Source organism: Schistocerca cancellata, chromosome 2 (genome assembly GCF_023864275.1).
Source record: "Schistocerca cancellata isolate TAMUIC-IGC-003103 chromosome 2, iqSchCanc2.1, whole genome shotgun sequence".
Lineage (NCBI taxonomy): Eukaryota > Metazoa > Arthropoda > Insecta > Orthoptera > Acrididae > Schistocerca > Schistocerca cancellata.
The window spans coordinates 974,299,017-974,319,125 of NC_064627.1; the positions used below are offsets into that span (position 1 = coordinate 974,299,017).

At 41.4% G+C, this 20,109-nt stretch overlaps 1 pseudogene; it reads right to left on the reverse strand.

Annotated features, from left to right (window-relative positions):
• Window positions 1-15,452: 15,452 nt before the first annotated feature.
• On the reverse strand, window positions 15,453-15,570 carry LOC126163766 (5S ribosomal RNA; annotated as a pseudogene).
• Window positions 15,571-20,109: the final 4,539 nt, after the last annotated feature.

Consider the following 20,109-nt stretch of genomic DNA (forward strand, 5'->3'; position numbering starts at 1 on the left):
TATTGTTTACTTGTCACGGAAATGTAGCGCTTTGCATTAGAACATCGAATTCATATTGTGGAGAGCTACATAAAGAAAGGCTCCATGAAGGAATGTAAAGAAATGTTTCAAGTATCATCGTAGGAAACTCCCCGAGACCAGCAGTATTCGAGATATATGCAAGAAATGGAGGACTGTAGGATCCGTTCAGAATGTGCTGAGGAATAGGCGACCGACATTGAAGGTCTCTGAAACTGTAGACAAAATTCTTGTAGATATTACGAGAAGTCCCCGCAAGTAGGTAAGGAGATTATCGCAGCAGATTGGTGTATCTCGTACATTGCGTCATAATGTACTAAAAGATATGAAATTAAAAGCCTATCGTATGAGTGTGGTGCAAGAGATGAAATTTGAGGATCAGCAAAAAAGAGTTCATTATTGTAAGTGACTGTTAACATCAACTGCTAACGGTTACTTGGACTCCTTGCTTTACTTCATGCCACACGAGGCCTGGTTTCATTTCTGATGTTATGGAAACTCCCATAATTGCGAATACTGGTCGCAGGACAACCCACATATTCTGCATGAAGGACCTCTCCATTCATAGAAGATAGGTACTTGGTGAACGGTGTCTGACATGTGCATCATTGGCCTAATATTTTCCAATCGCAGCTTAGACAGTGCCGGATATCCAGAGATCTTTGACTTTTTCAATACACTCTTAACAGATGCAAAGAAGCTGTATGCAGTATTCCAAGAAGATGCAGCAACTGCTCACACATCCAACCAAAGTATGGCTCAAAACACCATCGTGTTCCCTGAAGGCAGAGAGGGGCTCGTAGCTCCCAAGGTACCTGGACTTAACATCGTGTGAGTTTTACTTATGGGGCACACTAAAAAGCAAAGTGTATGCTAACAATCTTCGCACTATGGGCGACATTAAACGGAACATAGCTAGAGAAATAAATAATATCACGCCGGCAGAACTATAGTGTGTTGCTGATAACGTCATCTCACGAAATCAGCGATACCTCGAACCAATGGCTTCCAGGATCGCTTATAAACAGGTAACTACATGTTTGTTTAACTTAACTATAATGTATTCTTTTTTAGTTAGTACATTGTTATTTGAATCTCAGGCGTCAGTCGTCGAGGTTTTATGTGGGATATCCTGTATAAAACAAATAACGTTCATCAATACATTTTCGTGGTGCATACTTAAAGTTATTTCTACGTCTGTCGATGTCTTTTCATCCAAGATAACATGTTTCGTCCTTCCTACGAAGAAATCGTAAATTATTTCGTTTGCTACCACATATAATGTTATATTCATTAATAATCGTTGATGTGATACTGACAGAAATGCTCTTTGTAAGTCAAGAAATACTGTATCCGTGGTATTCCCTTGATCCCTGCCTTTCAGGATATCCTGAGCGAAAAGTGAGAGTTGGGTTTCGCATGACCGATGTATCCGTAATCCGTGGTGGTCAGCTTACCAAGCAATTCTGTTCGAAATATTTCATTATTTTTGAGATCAGAATGTGTTGTAAGATTCTACAAAAGATGGACGACTATGAGATAGTATGGTAGTTTTGTGGATCATGTTAGTAATCAACAACATCGATAAAAACTAAGCGCGAGACCTAAAAATGCGAAATGAGGAAAGTCAAGTTCGAGTTAAAAAGTGTTTAAGGCGGAGTTGCAGGCAATGTAGTTTAACTTGTTTGTCGAAGGAGTGGCGATAGAAAAGAGAAAACGTTTGTGGGCAAAATCAAAAGTGAAGGAACAGCAGATGATAGTGATGAGAGCGGACGAAGAGAGGCTTTCTAGTGGACGAACCACTTAGCGAAAAATTCTGGTACAGCATAAACAAAGAAAAGGCAAAAGTAATGAAGAATTATGGATGAGAGAATAGTAGTTTTGTAAAATATTTAAACTGGAGAATATACAATAAATATTTTGATAAATTTCATTAATAATCAGCCTTTTGAGTGGAAGCAAAAAATTTACTTTTTGTACCAGGAAAACTGTTATCTAGGCACCAAAAGATGGATTGCGTAAGAATGCCACCACAGTCAAGGACTGACGCAGTTAGAGAAATTTTCGTTTAATAAAACATTACTTCTGGTACCGGTATTAAATGCTGAGACAAAATTGTGGAATGCAGCCGAAATTGTACGTCTGGAATGTGAAAATGTGTAGAAGTGGACCGTGCAGCATGGGGAAAATGGAGAAGAAACTGGAAGCAATAGTAATTTGATGCTCTAGTAGAATGATTAAATCCGTGGATGGAGAAACTACGAAATGGGATATTTATGTGGGTGTCCATAGAAATTTTCTCAAGACGGATCAAGATTCTAAAATTTCCACTTCTGATATAACTTATTCGGTTAGCTAGAAAACACGTCGTCCCTGAAGAACAAAATTTGAGAAGAACATAAAACTTACTATATCTAAAACGACTAACAGTTATATCTTATCTCCTTTGTATGGTGCAAGAAATCTTCGCGTCAGGGTGTTTGACTGGTCCCTTTCTGCAGCTCGGTGAGTGCTGGATGAGGGAATGACATACAAAAGACCGAGAAAACTATTTCGCCACGATTCTCTAAAGGTTAGCAGTCATTTTGGCTGCAGAAGATCATCGTATTCGCTGTATCAAGTAATCGGCGAAAACCTATCGCAGTACAAAATTTAACTATAAAAAGGTCCCGTTCATCTTTTGGGTAGGACTAACAGCTCGCGCGTAGAAAAGAAAACCTGTGCCCAGATTCGCTTCTCCCCGCCCCCCTTTCACCACCGACTGCGGACACCAATGGGTATTAGAAGTGTCTGTGTAAAACCCTTACTAGAAGACTGGGGATGTTAATAGGGGCTTAAATAAGTCATCAGTAAATCGCTCGTCGGAAAACTGTAGAGAATTATTGCAGGTGGAGCCAAAGATAATTTAATGCATGAAACATGACGCTGGTTGTAATAGACGTATATGAAAAGATTAGTGCAGGGTAGGAGAGATAGAAGATGCCGTTAAGCTAGTTGAAATACAGTTGGTCAGGAGAAGTTAGAAAAATTAAAAGAATGAAAGGAAAATAAATTTGAGCTTCTTGCAGTGACTCGAACCACTAACCTTTCTGCCGGCCGTGGCGACCGAGCGGTTCTAGGCACTTCAGTTTGGAACTACGCGGCTACTGCGGTCGCAAGTTCGAATCCTGCCTCGGGCGTGGATGTGTGTGATGTCCTTAGGTTAGTTAGGTTTAATTAGTTCTAAGTCTGGGGAACTGATGACCTCAGATGTTAAGTCCCATAGTGCTTAGAGCCATTTGAACCATCACTAACCTTTCTGCAGGTACCACTGCTTTTAAGCTTTTTTTCTCGGTCACCATCATCAGAGATGCTAAATTTCTGATAAATGTTGTATTGTTTATAACATAAATTGTGAATCAATATTCAAGTAAAGAAGAGATTGCAATTTCTGATATGTATGTCTTCCAGCAATACTGAACCCACACGCAGGCTGAATTTCTGATCATTATCGGATTATTACTCCGATCGCGTCTTGAAATATTTATACGGTAAAGAAATTAATGCACTTTAGTGAGTTCTTGATTCCACGGATTTGCATATGACAACGATATTGTGTGTGTCAGACCTGGAGCTATTATCAAAATATAAACGATTTAGTGCCTGCGAGCGTTATTGTTCGGAGCCACTACAAACACAGTACTGCATAACACCGACTGCAAGCAGGATGTTGCGCAACGCGAGTGTACTACAGTTAGTAACTTGAGAAGATTGGCAGGGGCGGCAAATTAAAGCAACGCGAAACACTCGTTATGCTAGTTACGAGTCACAGCGTCTCTAAGGTCACCAGTTTTCAATTTTTCACCCCGTCTACAAACGGAAACCGACTTATGAACAGGCTAAATGTTTTGATGAATAATCGACGAACTGAATTCAGTTAGATAACACGAATTTATGAAGTTCCAGACGCCGATAGAGTATTTAGATTCGGGTGCGAGTTATAACGTCCAGGTTAATGAAACACCTTTATTTTTAAAGGTTACTTGATTTAATACTCACTGTTTGTTGGACAGAAAACATTTGTTTGTTTTAATAGAATGGTGGAAGATAAATTAGTGGCAGTGGGCCCTTCGGCAGCTACAGTCTTTCCCGCATTTCGAGTAATAAAATAACAGACTCCGCAATAAACAGATTCAGTTTCTTTTAGGTGATCCACGCATGAAGCCACTCTTAGAGATCATTAAAACATGTGAGGTGTTGTTCAGAAAGGCCATGTTGCATGGACCGAAACAAATGGTAATCGGAAGGGGCGATATCTGATGAATATGGTGGATGAGGTAAGACATCCCATTGAAGTCCATTCATAGTTTCCGCAATTGAGTTTGCAACATGCAATTTGGCACTGTCATGAAGCAGAATGACTTTGTCATGTCTCTAAGCATAATGCGCGCATTTGTCTTTAAGTACAAGATTTAAATGAAGTAACTCTGTTTCGTAGCGTGTAGCATTCGCGTTTTGACTCGGTTGCTGTAGCTCATGCTACACCACACCGACCAGGACGCATTTTGTCTGTTTTTGTTGTGGTCTTCAGTCCTGAGACTGGTTTGATGCAGCTCTCCATGCTACTCTGTCCTGTGCAAGCTGCTTCATCTCCCAGTACGTACTGCAGCCTACATCTTAATCTGCTTAGTGTATTCATCTCTTGGTCTCCCTCTACGATTTTTACTCTCCATGCTGCCCACCAATACTAAATTTGTGATCCCTTGATGCCTCAGAACATGTCCTATCAACCGATCCCTTCTTCTTGTCAAGTTGTGCCACAAACTCCTCTTCTCCCCAATTCTGTTCAATACCTCCTCATTAGTTATGTGATGTACCCATCTAATCTTCAGCATTCTTCTTTAGCACCACATTTCGAAAGCTTCTATTCTCTTCTCGTCCAAACTATTTATCGTCTATGTTTCACTTCCATACATGGCTACACTCCATACAAATACTTTCAGAAACGACTTCCTGACAATTTAATCTATACTCGATGTTAACAAATTTCTCTTCTTCAGAAACGCTTTCTTTGCCATTGCAAGTCGACATTTTATATCCTCTCTACTTCAAACATCATCAGTTATTTTGCTCCCCAAATAGCAAACCTCCTTTACTACTTTAAGTGTCCCATTTCCTAATCTAATTCCCTCAGCATCACCCGACTTAATTCGACTACATTCCATTATCCTCGTTTTGCTTTTGTTGATGTTCATCTTATATCCTCCTTTCAAGACACTGTCCATTCCGTTCAACTGCTCTTCCAAGTCCTTTCTGTTTCTGACAGAATTACAATGTCATCGGCGAACCTCAAAGTTTTTATTTCTTCTCCATGGATTTTAATACCTACTCCGAATTTTTCTTTTGTTTCCTTTACTGCTTGCTCAATATATCGATTGAATAACATTGGAGAGAGGCCACCTATCACCTCAAAATCGTTGTCTTTGAGCCGTCGAAACCAATTTCTGCACGTTGTTTCCGGCCCAGCATGTTCTCTCTACGCTTTCACTAGCAAACGATGGCTTTCCGAAGCATATTTCTGGAGATGAAAAGAGAAGTGGAACATTACCCACAAATGCTGTTTTGTAGTCACAAAACGCGACATGTTCAAAGCGCTAAATAGGTACGTGCTCTATTCACTCCACTTGAAAGCCACACACAGATCTGAATGCCTAATGTTTGCATAGTTAAGTAGGTCTCGCGTCTCTGTGCTCTGTGCTGCACCAGAACAACTACTGTCCCAATAGATATCCAGTTTAATGAAGTGGAAATAGCCGGGCTTGCAAACCAGAATTCGATCCGGTCGCAGCACAGAATAATTCAGTATGTCTTTCATATGGCTTTCTGTTCTTAATGATGTGAAGATTCGTCAGAAGTGACACGTGGCTCGGATTCAACGATTAACTTTGATCCATTTGCCCGGTAGTTTATTGGTAGAGGTGAGGAACACGCAAGTCATCTGAAAGCCTCGAGAAGCGCTTCTCTGCAGCGCAGCGTGCTTTTACAAAGCGCTGCGCGGCGCGGCGCTACTGGAAAGAGAAGCGGTTCTCCTGACGTCGCTTTGATCTGCCGCTGCTGCCGCGCCGCCATTTTTCGGTTCCGTCATGCAGTATGATGAGCAGCCTGACTCTCTTTTACTTCTCTTACTGAATAAGATCAAAAAGGCGTAATTCAAAAGTAAGTCTTCGGTGCCCTAATGTCTCCAAGGAGTAGTAGTTAAAGGTTTACTGAAAAGGAAGCTAATTTATTTACCCATCTGTGTCACCGTTACAAATGGTAAACATATACGTGTCATCAAGGCAGCTGACTGCGGGTCTCTATACTATAACAACACAAACATTTTATCGATATTGTTGCTGCCCATGTGTGATTCCCACCACAGACCTATGTTTATTAATGTTGGAGCAAAAAGAAGACCACCAGATTGATCTGCGTTCAAGAACTGACTACTTCATAAGAAATTAATTGACAATGAAATTAAATTTCCTCAAAGCATGCAGTTCTGTGAAGGCTGTGATTAATTTCCTCATGTAATCGTTAGTGTACAAGATTTCGCTACATCACCTTTCTTACTGCTTTAATACCGAGACGATTTCTTTTCAAAGAGTTTTCAGATATAGTCTCAGTAGGGCTAGAAGATAATACGTTGAATGTGTTTTTGGCATTCTTGCTAAAGAGTGAAGAATTTTTGTTTGTCCTGTGGATATACCTCCAGATTCACTGAAAATATAAAAACTTGCTGTGAGTTGCACAGTTTTTTGGTGATTGAGACACATACGGATCCGAAGACACTTTGAGTACTTGTGTGTTACATGACTTCTCACACAAGCGGGAAGAAATGTGACGCTCACTAATAGTCGCCTTCTCTGAAGAAATGATTTTCGTGGCAGAGCCGAGTCATTTCAGAGTGTGTATTTTGCGGCAGCTGCGTTACTTCCATTTCACAGCACAGCGAGACTGACCGGTCAAGATGGAGTAGACACTCATTTCAAGATTTTTATTTTATTTATTTATTTATTGTTCGGTGGGACCAAATTAAGGAAAAGTCTCCATGGTCATGGAACGAGTCAATACATGAAATTATAACACGATAGTAGAAACAGATAAAATGAAATATAAGAAACGTATTCAGGCGACAATTCGTAAATTTAAATAAAGAAAATCAACAATGAAACACTGGAATTTGCTTAATTTTTCAGCTCTTCCAGGAGCTCCTCGACAGAATAGAAGAAGTGAGCCGTGAGGAAACTCTTCAGTTTAGACTTAAAAGTGTTTGGGCTACTGGTAAGATTTTTGAGTTCTTGCGATAGCTTACTGAAAATGGATGCAGCAGAATAGTGCACTCCTTTCTGCACAAGAGTCAAGGAAGTGCATTCCAAATGCAGATTTGATTTCTGCCTAGTATTAACTGAGTGAAAGATACTAGCTCTTGGGAATAAGCTAATATTCTAACAACAAATGACATTAAAGAAAATATATACTGTGAGGGCAATGTCAGAATTTCCAGACTATTGAATAGGGGTCGACAAGAGGTTCTCGAACTTACACCACATATAGCTCGAACAGCCCGTTTTTGAGCAAAAAATACCCTTTTTGAATCAGAAGAATTACCCCAAAAAATAATACCATATGACATAAGCGTATGAAAATATGCGAAGTAGACTTCTTTTCGTGTTGAACTGTCACTTATTTCAGATACTGTTCTAATGGTAAATAAAGCAGCATTTAGTTTCTGAACAAGATCCTGAACATGGGCTTTCCACAACAGCTTACTATCTATCCGAACGCCTAGGAACTTGAGCTGTTCCGTCTCGCTTATAATATGCCCATTTTGTCTGATCAAAATATCGGTTCTTGTTGAATTGTGAGTTAGAAACTGTAAAAACTGAGTCTTACTGTGATTTAGCATCAAATTATTTTCCACAAACCACCAACTTATTTCATGAACCACATTATTTGATAATGTTTCAATATTACACACAAGATCCTTCGCTACCAAGCTGGTGTCATCAGCAAACAGAAATATTTTTGAATCACCTGTAATACTAGAAGGCATATCATTTATATAAATAAGAAACAGCAGTGGCCCCAGCACCGACCCTTGGGGAACGCCCCACTTAACAGTGCCCCATTGGGACTGAACATCACTACCACTCTCAATATTGCGGAGAATTACCTTCTGCTTTCTGTTCATAAAGTAAGAGGCGAACCAATTGTAAGCTACTACTCTTACTCCATAATGGTCCAATTTCTGCAGTAATATTTTGTGGTCAACACAGTCAAAAGCCTTCGCTAAATCAAAGAAAACACCTAGCGTTCGCAACCTTTTATTTAATCCGTCCAAAACCTCACAGAGAAAAGAGAATATAGCATTTTCAGTTGTTAAACCATTTCTAAAACCAAACTGAACATTTGACAGCAAATTAAGTGAATTTAAATGCTCCAGTAACCTTGTATATACAACCTTCTCGATAACTTTAGCAAACACCGATGGCATAGAAATAGGTCTAAAATTGTCAACATTATCAATGTCTCCCTTTTTATAAAGTGGCTTCACTACCGAGTACTTTAATCGGTCAGGGAACCGACCACTCCTAAAGGAAAAGTTACAGATATGGCTAAGTACTGGGCTAACATACATAGAACAATACTTCGGTATTCTGCTAGATACCCCGCCATATTCATGAGAGTTCTTGGTCTTTAGTGATTTAATTATTAACTCAATCTCCCTCTTGTCAGTATCATGGAGGAGCATTTCAGGTGACAGTCTCGGAACACTTTTTTCTACGTGCGCTATATGATTCCCTGTTGGGACTAGGTTTCTATTTAGTTCACCTGCTATATTCAGAAAGTGATTATTAAATACTGTACATATATGCGATATATCAGTAACACGGATATTCCCACTACGCACTGATTCTATATCCTTGACCTGTCTCTGCAGACCAGCCGCTTCCTTTACGACTGACCATATGGTTTTAATTTTATCCTGAGACTTAGCTATTCTATCTGCATACCACATACTTTTTCCCTTCCTAATAACTTTTTGAAGCACCTTACAATAGTGTTTTTAATGGGCTGCTGCATTTAGATTTTGACTGTTTCTGGCGTTTTGATATAATTGCCACTTTGTTCTACAAGATATTCTTATCCCTCTAGTCAGCCATCCAGGCTGCCTGTTTTTGCTAGTACCCTGTTTTGAACGTTCTAACGGAAAACAACTTTCAAAGAGCACGAGAAAAGTCTTGAGGAAAGCATTATATTTATCGTCTACTGTATCAGCACTATAAACATCTTGCCACTCTTGTTCCTTGATAAGGTTTACAAAGGTCTCTACAGTAACTGGATCAGCTTTCCTAAAAATTTGATAACTATATTTAACATGTGTTGCAGCACAAAAATTTTTTAGAGTTAAAACTTGTGCATCATGATCTGAAAGGCCATTCACCTTTTTGCTAACAGAATGCCCTTCTAGTAATGAGGAATGAACAAAACTGTTATCTATGGTTGTTCTACTGTTCCCTTGCACTCTCGTTGGAAAGAATACGGTTTGCATAATATTATATGAATTAAAGAGGTCAACCAGCATCCTTTTCCTTGCACAATCACTTATACAATTAATATTGAAGTCACCACTTATAACTAATTTTTTGTATTTCCTATAAAGTGAATCAAGAACCTCCTCCAGCTTTAGCAAAAATGTTGTGAAACCGGAGTCTGGGGATCTATAAATATCAACAGTTAAAAGTTTAATTCCACTAAATTTAACCACACCTGCACAACATTCAAACACCTTTTCAGTGGAATACTTTGAAACATCAATTGACTCAAATGGGATACCGTTTTTCACATACATGGCTACTCCCCCACACCGCAAAGAGCTCCTAGAAAAGCTGCCAGCCAACCTGTATCCTGGTAAAGGAAGTGTCTGAATTATCTCCTTATTTAAGATGTGTTCAGATATACCAATAATTTCAGAGTCAACATCTATAAGAAGTTCACTAACTTTATCTCTAATACCTTGTATATTTTGATGAAATATACTAATTCCCTTATTACTCGGATACCTAAGCTTTCTCGAAAGTGGTTTCTTTGTTAGAGAGACTTCCCTTAAGCAGGAATACCCATCAGCTGACTTCAATCTAAAAAAGGTGCAGCTCTAACACCCGCTAGTACAGAAATTTTCCCATGAGTGAAACCACCACCCCCACCTATACTGTCACCTATAAGCTTTGCCAACCTCCCCTTTCCATACCTGTTGAGGTGCAGGCCATATCTAGTGAAACCCGTCCTGCTGATAGACTCCACCGACACCACTGAAATGTAACTCATGCCTTCTGTCATCAGCGCACCCCCAAGTCTCAGGTTATTGCGCTTGACGGCTGTATTAAGATGAAACCGATCGTGACGCTGAAACAGTTCCACGAAATGCACATTCGTGTTGCCAGTCTGAGTGGCTATCTTTTCCAGGTCACCATCTATGTCATACTCCCCATCCCTATCAATACTATTCCTAGCCCCACCCACAATCACTACCTGATCCTCTTTAGTAAAATCCCTACATAACCCCCCTATGTTAAGTCACCTGAGCCAATCCTGCATTAGGCTTCACAATGCTGGTGACCTGACGCTCACTCCCCAACACTTCCTGCAACTGCTGGCCTACACCTCTACCATGAGAACTACCTAACAGCAGAACCTTCTTCTTTCTCTTCGACTTTGCAACTGTCCTAGCCACCGTAACTGCTGAGGTCTGCTGCATACTTCCTACATCTACAGCTACTAGAGAGTCCTCTCCACTTGACTCTGACAGTTTGTCATATCTATTGCAAAAACCAATAGTAAAACTGTCTGAAAATCTCCTTCTCCTAGCAAATCTCTTGTCCACAGCCAGCTCCCATTCCCCAAGCCCCTTCTCCCTCCTCATCCTATCTAGCTCCTCCTGTGCGTTTTTCAACTGCACCTGAAGGGCACAGATCTTACGCTCTTGCTCCTCTATCAACTTACTCTTGCTACATAACCTGCAGTTCCAGGAGAGGATCTCACCAGAATGCCCACTGGCTTCCCCACTGCATTCCCCCCAGTGAAAATACTTCGAACAAGTCTCACACCGCAATCCACTACTCACTAACCTACGGCAAAGCCCAACTTCTAACTCAAGGTAAAATTTTACAGTTATTGAAACAAGAAAACTACTTTATCTAAGTTCCGCTACTACAATAAGATGTTAAAAAACTGACTACAATAATCACAAATTTACTCTACAAGGGAAGTAACTACTATTATTAACAGTATTAATCAACAGCAAATGAGAATATAACAAAAGACTAACACAGAAAGAAAATCAAACGTCTAATGACACAGTAACGAAACTGAAAACAGTTCCCGAAAATTTCTTCTGAAATTATTTCACCAGAAAACAGCAAGAACACCGGTTGAAGACTACTAAAGTTCCTAAATAAACCACTATACACAAACAATTAATTAGTACTTAGCTTTCGATGCGCCGCTACAGCTGCAACTGGTCAGCGCGGAATGTAAACACAGGTAAGAGGTTAAGTTGCTCGATACGAAACACAAATATCAGGTCACAACACAAGAAAGGCGGAGTTGAATGAAGAAACCACTAATGAGTCACTTATATAGTAAATATTATCACAAAAACCGTTAAAATATGTATCTGGAACCTAAAAATATTTAAAAACTTGGAGAGCGATCTCACACGCAGTCACGCGCTTATGACCTATGATCATCAATAGTAGCTCGAGATGGACAAGTGTGAAGGAAGAGAAGGAAGTTAGTGTTTAACATCCCACCCATGTCGACGTCATTAGAGACGATGTACAAGTTCAGACTGGGGAAGCGTGGGCAAGGAAAGGGCTTGTGTCGTTTCTAATGGAACCATCTCGGGACTAGCCTTAAAAGGTTTACGAGAAATGCGGACAAGCTAACTCTGAACGGCCTGCCCGGACAGTGACGAATCGCTCTCCTCCCAAATGCGAGTCCACTGTCTCACCAATGTCAGGTCCGAATATTCTAAACAGTTGGTAAATCACTTGGCAGCGAGATGCAAAGGTCCCGGGTTCGTGTCCTGGTCCGGCAGACAGTTTTAATCTGCCAGGAAGTTCTATATCAGCGCAAAGTCCACTGCAGGTTGGAAAATTCATTATGGATAAATTCAGTACCAATAATGATTAATATGATTAGAATATCATATAGGAGTAAATGGGAGCTATATCATAATGTTAATATAATTTCACAACAGGCAGTACTGCAAATTGCTGAGGAATTTCACCAGAAGGACTTAAACAATGCGTTACTCCAACAGAATAGGGTGTTCTCAAAACGAAATTAAAATTATTTGCTCAGATGTGAGAGAAGTTTCATGGTAGAATGTGGCTGATCAATACACACTGTTCAAAAGAGTTAGGGCAACATGTGTGACGTCTGTACACTTATACGGAGCATGCCGCGTAGGTGATAAACGCTCACGGATGGTGTACACGTTACTGAAGCTCTCAGTCGAGTGAAAAGCACTCAGGATTGATGTTTGTTTCCACTTTGTTTTCGGCACTTGTCTGACTTTTCAGTTCTTTTTATGTAAACTATCAAGACTGTAATGATCTTTTGGTGCGTATGTTGAAAGACAAAGATATAATATGGTAACGTACCCAGTGCTCAATTATTGCTCAATGGAGTATGGCAGACGCCCAAAGTCATCTCCCCCTACATCTTTTGTGTAGTGTATTACCTGCTTTATGTGAAGAAATGAAATTGTTGATGATCCATCGGAGTTGTAGAAAATATCAGTAACCAGTACTTGTCAATAATTGACCAACTGGTTCAAAATTTCATTATTACCGACAAATAGGCAGAACAGACTGGTGTTATGTGCCATAAAGCTAGAGGAAATTAAGAGAATTTCGTAACAGTTACTAAATCTTCGAAGAGCAAAATTTACATACTTATGATGAAAATCAAATGGTTCAAATGGCTCTGAGCACCATGGGACTTAACTTCTAAGGTCATCAGTCCCCTAGAACTTAGAACTACTTAAACCTACCTAACCTAAGGAGATCACACACATCCATGCCCGAGGCAGGATTCGAACCTGCGACCGTAGCGGTCACGCGGTTCCAGACTGTAGCGCCTTTAAGCGCTTGGCCACACCGGCCGGCACTTATGATGAAATATGAAGTCACATTATGAAGATCAGTGAACTGTGTGTTACTGTGGTACTAAGCAGCCTGTGCAAAATGTCGTTCAGATGCAGCTTTAGCCAGACAGGTTAATACACTCGGAAGTAAAAAATCTATATATAAGGAAAGTAACAAATAATGTAGACGGTTATAGAGCAATTTCCTTGTTACCAATGATTTTGAATATTTTTAAGATGGTTGAGTATTAAAGAGTAGTGACACATCTCAGACCACATGGTTTGTTGTGAGGCTTTTATTTTGGCTTCAAGGTGAAGCAGAAAACAATTTTTTTTCTGTGGGAGATACTTCCTGGTTGATTCCACAAAAGATTTTGATTCTACCGACCAAGCTACACTGTTGTATAAGTTGAACCTGCTGACTTTGTCTGGTTCAATGACCTCAATGTCAATGGTATGTAGGCCTTCTGGACTGCTCTTCCGCCTAATGCTATACATAAAATCATACATTGTTGATTAAAGGCTACAAAGTACTTTGATTAAATGGTAATATGTGGTCATGTACAGTGGCACACTTTCATGAACATTCTTTTTATGTTGTTGTTGTTCTGGTCTTCAGTTCTGAGACTGGTTTGATGCAGCTCTCCTCATGCCTCAAAACGTGTCCTACCAACCGATCCCTTCTTCTAGTCAAGTTGTGACACAAACTCCTCTTCTCCCCAATTATATTCAGTACCTCCTCATTACTTATGTGATATACCCATCTAATCTTCAGCATTGTTCTGTAGCACCACATTTCGAAAGCTTCTACTCTCTTCTTTTCCAAACCATTTATCGTTCATGTTTCACTTCCATACATGGGTATACTCCATACAAATACTTTCAGAAACGACTTCCTGACACTTAAATCTATACTTGATGTTAACAAATTTCTCTTCTTCAGAAACGCTTTCCTTGCCATTGCCAGTCTACATTTTATATCCTCTCTACTTCGACCATCATCACTTATTTTGCTCCCCAAATAGAAAAACTCATTTACTACTTTAAGCGTCTAATTTCCTAATCTAATTCCCTCAGCATCATCCGATTTAATTCGACTACATTCCATTATTATCGTTTTGCTTTTGTTGGTGTTCATCTTATATCCTCCTTTCAAGACACGGTCCATTCCGTTCAGCTGCTCTTCCAGGTCCTTTGCTGTCTCTGACAGAATTACAATGTCATCAGCGAACCTCAAAGTTTTTATATCTTCTCCATGGATCTTAATTCCAACTCCGAATTTTTCTTTTGTTTCCTTTACTGCTTGCTCAATATACACATTGAACAACATTGGGGAGAGGCTACAACCCTGTCTCACTCCCTTCCCAACCACTGATTCCCTTTCGTGCCCCTCGACTCTTATAACTGCCATCTGGTTTCTGTACAAATTGTAAATAGCCTTTCTCTCCCTGTATTGTACCCCTGCCACCTTCGGAATTTGAAAGAGAGTATTCCAGTCAACATTGTCAAAAGCTTTCTCTAAGTCTACAAATGCTATAAATGTAGGTTTGCCTTTTCTTAATCTAGATTCTAAGATAAGTCGTAGGGTCAGTATTGTCTCACGTGTTCCAATATTTCTACAGAATCCAAACTGATCTTCCCCGAGGTCGGCTTCTATTTTCTCCATTCGTCTGTAAAGAATTCGCGTTACTATTTTGCAGCCGTGACTTATTAAACTGATAGTTCGGTAATTTTCACATCTGTCAACACCTGCTTTCTTTGGGATTGGAATTATTATATTTAATTCAGAGAGAGAACGAGATGTAGCGAAACCAGAGGCCAATAGCCAACGGCGCATTACGACAAGAGGATATAATTGTGAGTGTACCACTGAGAAGGGAATAATGGTCAGACTTGTCATGTCGAAAACTCCTTTTTTTTTTTTTTTTTTGGGCACTTGTAGCTGAGTTCAGTTAAAATCCACATACTGTGTGTCAGCTGTAGACACGATCTTAAGGTTACCTAAAAAACATCACTAAAACTAGTATTTCCTGATTTGTTGCTTTTGCCATTAACAGATGCACTCCGTCTTCAGGCCACAAGTGGTCCATCGGAACCATCCGACCGCCGTGTCATGCTCAGCTGAGGATGCAGATAGGAGGGGCACGTGGTCAGCACACCGCTCTCCCGGTCGTTATGATGGTTTTCTATGTCCAGAGCCGCTACCATTCGGTCGAGTGGCTCCTCAATTGGCATACGAGGCTGAGTGCACTCCGAAAAATGGCAGCAGCGCATGGCGGCCCGGACGGTCACCCATCCAAGTGCCTGTCACGCCCGACAGCGCTTAACTTCGGTGATCTGACAGGAACCGGTGTATCCACTGCGGCAAGGCCGTTGCTCATTAACAGATGGAACAGTTTTGAACTACAGAGCGCTTCAACACGCGCTTACAGCACACGGGGAGACGAGCCTGTCCCTGATCGAATCCACTTCGCGAATGAACAACGAGGACTGGTGAGGCTGCCAGCATGATTATAATTTTTAGGAAACTTCCCACACCCCAATACGTAAATATCGGGCTGGCAGAGTACGCCCAGAATACTGTTGCCGCTAGATGTGAAGATGGCAGGCCGCACATGGGGAGAGCGGTAGGGGCAGAGGTTCCAGGAAGGCGCTGTAGGAGAAATGCCGAGCGCTGGAGGGGAGGTGCCGTTCTAAACCGAAGCCTAGACCCGCATTTTTTGTAAATCTTAAGTGGGACCCCTCCATGCCCACGCTTGCATGGTGACTATTCAAAAAGATCTGTTACCTTTGCTTTGGTTAGTGTCTAAAAAAGAATTCCGTCGAAACTGCAGTAATTTACTTTCGCCTGGCGTGTTGACAATTTGTAACTTTCAGAGTGGCAAATTTTGAGTAAAACCTACACATTTCTCTTGTTGCGGTCATGACTCTAGGACTTGTAGTCCGGGAGGAATTCTCTCGCAGTTGCGTCTCCTCAACATATTAGTTAAGCAAATCTCTTGTTGCCATGTTAAAATTTGCTTAACTAATATGTTGAGGAGACGCAACTGCGAGAGAATTCCTAAACACTGTTTTATTAAGTTTATTATGAGAGGAACTGAGGAGCAGTAAGGTCTTAATCTTATGAAAAAGCACATCCTCGTCATCCCTTATGTTGTTCCAAAACCCATAGCGTTTCTCATTTCACCATTTATCGATGGCCCTTAATTCTTCCATCGGAAAAGTCTGTAGTTAGTGGAGTAACACGTTAGATAAAGAAGTTACGCATATGCCATATGGCAAACAACTCTCCTCTTTGGGTGCTATCATCTGCCAAAATCTGATTTTGATGTCTCAAACCGTTTATGAAATATGAGGAATGTTATGGATATTTCACTCTTGTTTTATCGCTGACGTGGCGCGGTCGCAAGTGAGTGTGCTACGTCAGATCAATTTTTCCGAGATCGGTGACAGATAGAGATCTCCACCCAAGTCTACAGAAAAGTTCAATATGTTAGCTATACTTCATACACAGTTACATATTATGTAATATTCACCAAACGCAAAATTAGAGCGACCCCTATTTTTCTTTGAAACCTTTCTCGAATTTCGCGCAGGGTCTTACTTCCATGTAAATATCACAATAATAGTGACCGTTATCGAAATGATAGGCACTTTATCATGAACTTGACCATATAAAGCTACAAGTAAAGTGATAGACGCTGTCGGCCTCCCTTTGCGAACAAACGAATGAACCCACCCAGCGCTTTGGACGAAAAGTGGTCACTGCGCATCCGCCACCGTGTCCTGTGTGGACTCTACCACATCCCCTCTCTGATACATACTATGAAAACATTATAAAACGTTCTCACACATGCTAATGAAATTTATTTTTGGAAACGGACAGATGGGGTACACAGATCCTGTCATGGGGGGGGGGGGGTGAATAAGACTGATGACTATAACAGTTTATTCTTTTTAAATCTATAATCTTAATCATATTCACAGTCATTAACAGTTGCATACCCCTCGCTCTCGCTAGCTGTTGTTACAAGGAACATTGTGCACATGACTGGGAAAAACCATCATTCATTGGTGGGAATATCGCTACAAGCCTTTGATAAAAACAGAAGCTCTTTCTTTCAATGTGTAGTAAGTATCAAGAAACATATTTCTGACCATAGTCTAACGTTTAAAAATATTCTTTATATTCAGTCTTACCTCGCTGGTGATGAGGAATGCTGTGACTATTTCCCCAACTGAATCAATTAATAGAACTCTTGCGTGAAGATTATATGTTGTACGAAATGGTGTTTAAACTTGAAGACGTACATTTAAACATCGCAGACATACGGCTAGAAAGACTTAACCACTTCTTATTATAGTCTCTGAATCCACCGACGACGCAAAAACTAAAGAAAGTTATAATAATCAAGAATTTTATAGTCTTGAGGCCAGTTCAATTAACAGTTATCTCTGAAAGATACGCCAGGAATTGAAATTACTTTATGAGACAAAGAGTAAGCGTTGTTGTACTGGATGAGCGAAGAAACGAATATTAGTGCGTACTGTTCGATAATTAATGCAAGTCATAGAGCTTCATAAATTGAGCAAATCAATAACGTGTTGGTCCACCTCCATCCCTTACGAAATCAATTATTCAAAATGGTTCAAATGGCTCTGAGCACTATGGGACTTAACATCTGAGGTCATCAGTCCCCTAGACTTAGAACTACTTAAACCTAACCAACCTAAGGAAAGTACAAACATCCATGCCCGAGGCAGGATTCGAATCTGCGACCGTAGCAGCATCGCGGTTCCGGACTGAAGCGCCGAGAACCGCTCGGCCACAACGGCCAGCTCAGTTATTCGATTTGGCATTTGTCGACAGAGTTTTATGTCCCCGTGAGGGACATCGTGCCAAATTCTATCTACACTACTGGCCATTAAAATTGCTACACCACGAAGATGACGCGCTACAGACGCGAAATTTAACCGACAGGAAGAAGATGCTGTGATATGCAAATGACTAGCTTTTCAGAGCATTCACACAAGACTAGCAAGGTGGCAACACCTACAACGTGCTGACATGAGGAACGTTTCCAACCGATTGGTCATACACAAACAGCAGTTGACCGGCGTTGACTGGTGAAACGTTGTTGTGATGCCTCGTGTAAGGAGGACAAATGCGTACCATCACGTTTCCGACTTTGATAAAGGTCGGATTGTAGCCTATCGCGATTGCGGTTTATCGTATCGTGACATTGCTGCTCGCGTTGGTCGAGATCCAATGACTGTTAGCAGAATATGGAATCGGTGGGTTCAGGAGGGTAATATGGGACGCCGTGCTGGATCCAACGGCCTCGTATCACTAGCAGTCGAGATGACAGGCATCTTATCCGCATGGCTGTATCGGATCGTGCAGCCACGTCTCGATCCCTGAGTCAACAGATGGGGACGTTTGCAAGACAACAACCATCTGCACGAACAGTTCGACGACGTTTGCAGCAGCGTGGACTATCAGCTCAGAGACCATGGCTGCGGTTACCCTTGACGCTGCACCACAGACAGGAGCGCCTGCGATGGTGTACTCAACGACGAACCTGGGTGCACGAATGGCCATACGTCATTTTTTCGGATGAATCCAGGTTCTGTTTACAGCATCATGATGGTCGCATCTGTGTTTGGCGACAACGCGGTGAACGCACATTGGAAGCGTGTATTCGTCATCTCCATACTGGCGTATCACCCGGCGTTGATGGTATGCGGTGCCATTGGTTATACGTCTCGGTCACCTCTTGTTCGCATTGACGGCACTTTGAACAGTGGACGTTACATTTAAGATGTGTTACGACCCGTGGCTCTACCCTTCATTCGATCCCTGCGAAACGCTACATTTCAGCCGGATAATGCACGACCGCATGTTGCAGGTCCTGTACGGGCCTTTCTGTATACAGAAAATGTTCGCCTGCTGCCCTGGCCAGCACATTCTCCAGATCTCTCACCAATTGAAAACGTCTGGTCAATGGTGGCCGAGCAACTGGCTCGTCACAATACGCCAGTCACTACTCTTGATGAACTGTGGTATCGCGTTGAAGCTGCATGGGCAGCTGTACCTGTACACGCCATCCACCCTCTGTTTGACTCAATGCTCAGGCGCATCAAGGCCGTTATTACGGCCAGAGTTGGTTGTTCTGGGTACTGATTTATCAGGATCTATGCACCCAAAATCGCGTGAAAATGTAGTCACGTGTCAGTTCTAGTATAATATATTGACCAACGAATATCCGTTTATCAATTGCATTTATTCTTGGTGTAGCAATTGTAATGGCCAGTAGTGTAACTGACGGGTTATATTGTCAGAATCCCGTGCTTGTTGGGATGCCCTACCCATAATGCTCCAAACGTTCTCCATTGGAGAGAGATCCGACGACCTAGCTGGCAAAAGGTGGGATAGGCAAGCACGAAGACAAGCAGTAGAAACTCTCTTCGTCTTCGCCCTGGAATCCCATTGACTGGCGTAGAACTGTCTTCAGTGACGAGTCCCGCTTCGAACTGCGCTCCGGTGACCAGCGAGGGCGAGTCTAGAGGTAACCCGTACAGCAGTGGTACGCCAACTTGACTCTCGCCCGCCATTCGGCCCGACAACAATTCCTTTTTATAGCATGACCTCTTTAGTTGTCATCCGCGGCAGCCTTACAGCCCAGCGGCAAGTCGACAGTATTCTACGCTCCGTTTTTTTACCATTCATGGCAAGCCATTCTGGCCTTACATTTCAGCAAGTTAATACCCGCCTGCACACGGCGAGAATTTCTGACGCTTGTCGTCATGTTTTCCAAACCCCATCTTGGCCAGCATCGTCGCCGGATCTCTCCCCAGCTGAGAAAATTTGGAGCATTATGGGCAGAGCGCTCCAACCAACTCTGGATTTTGACGAT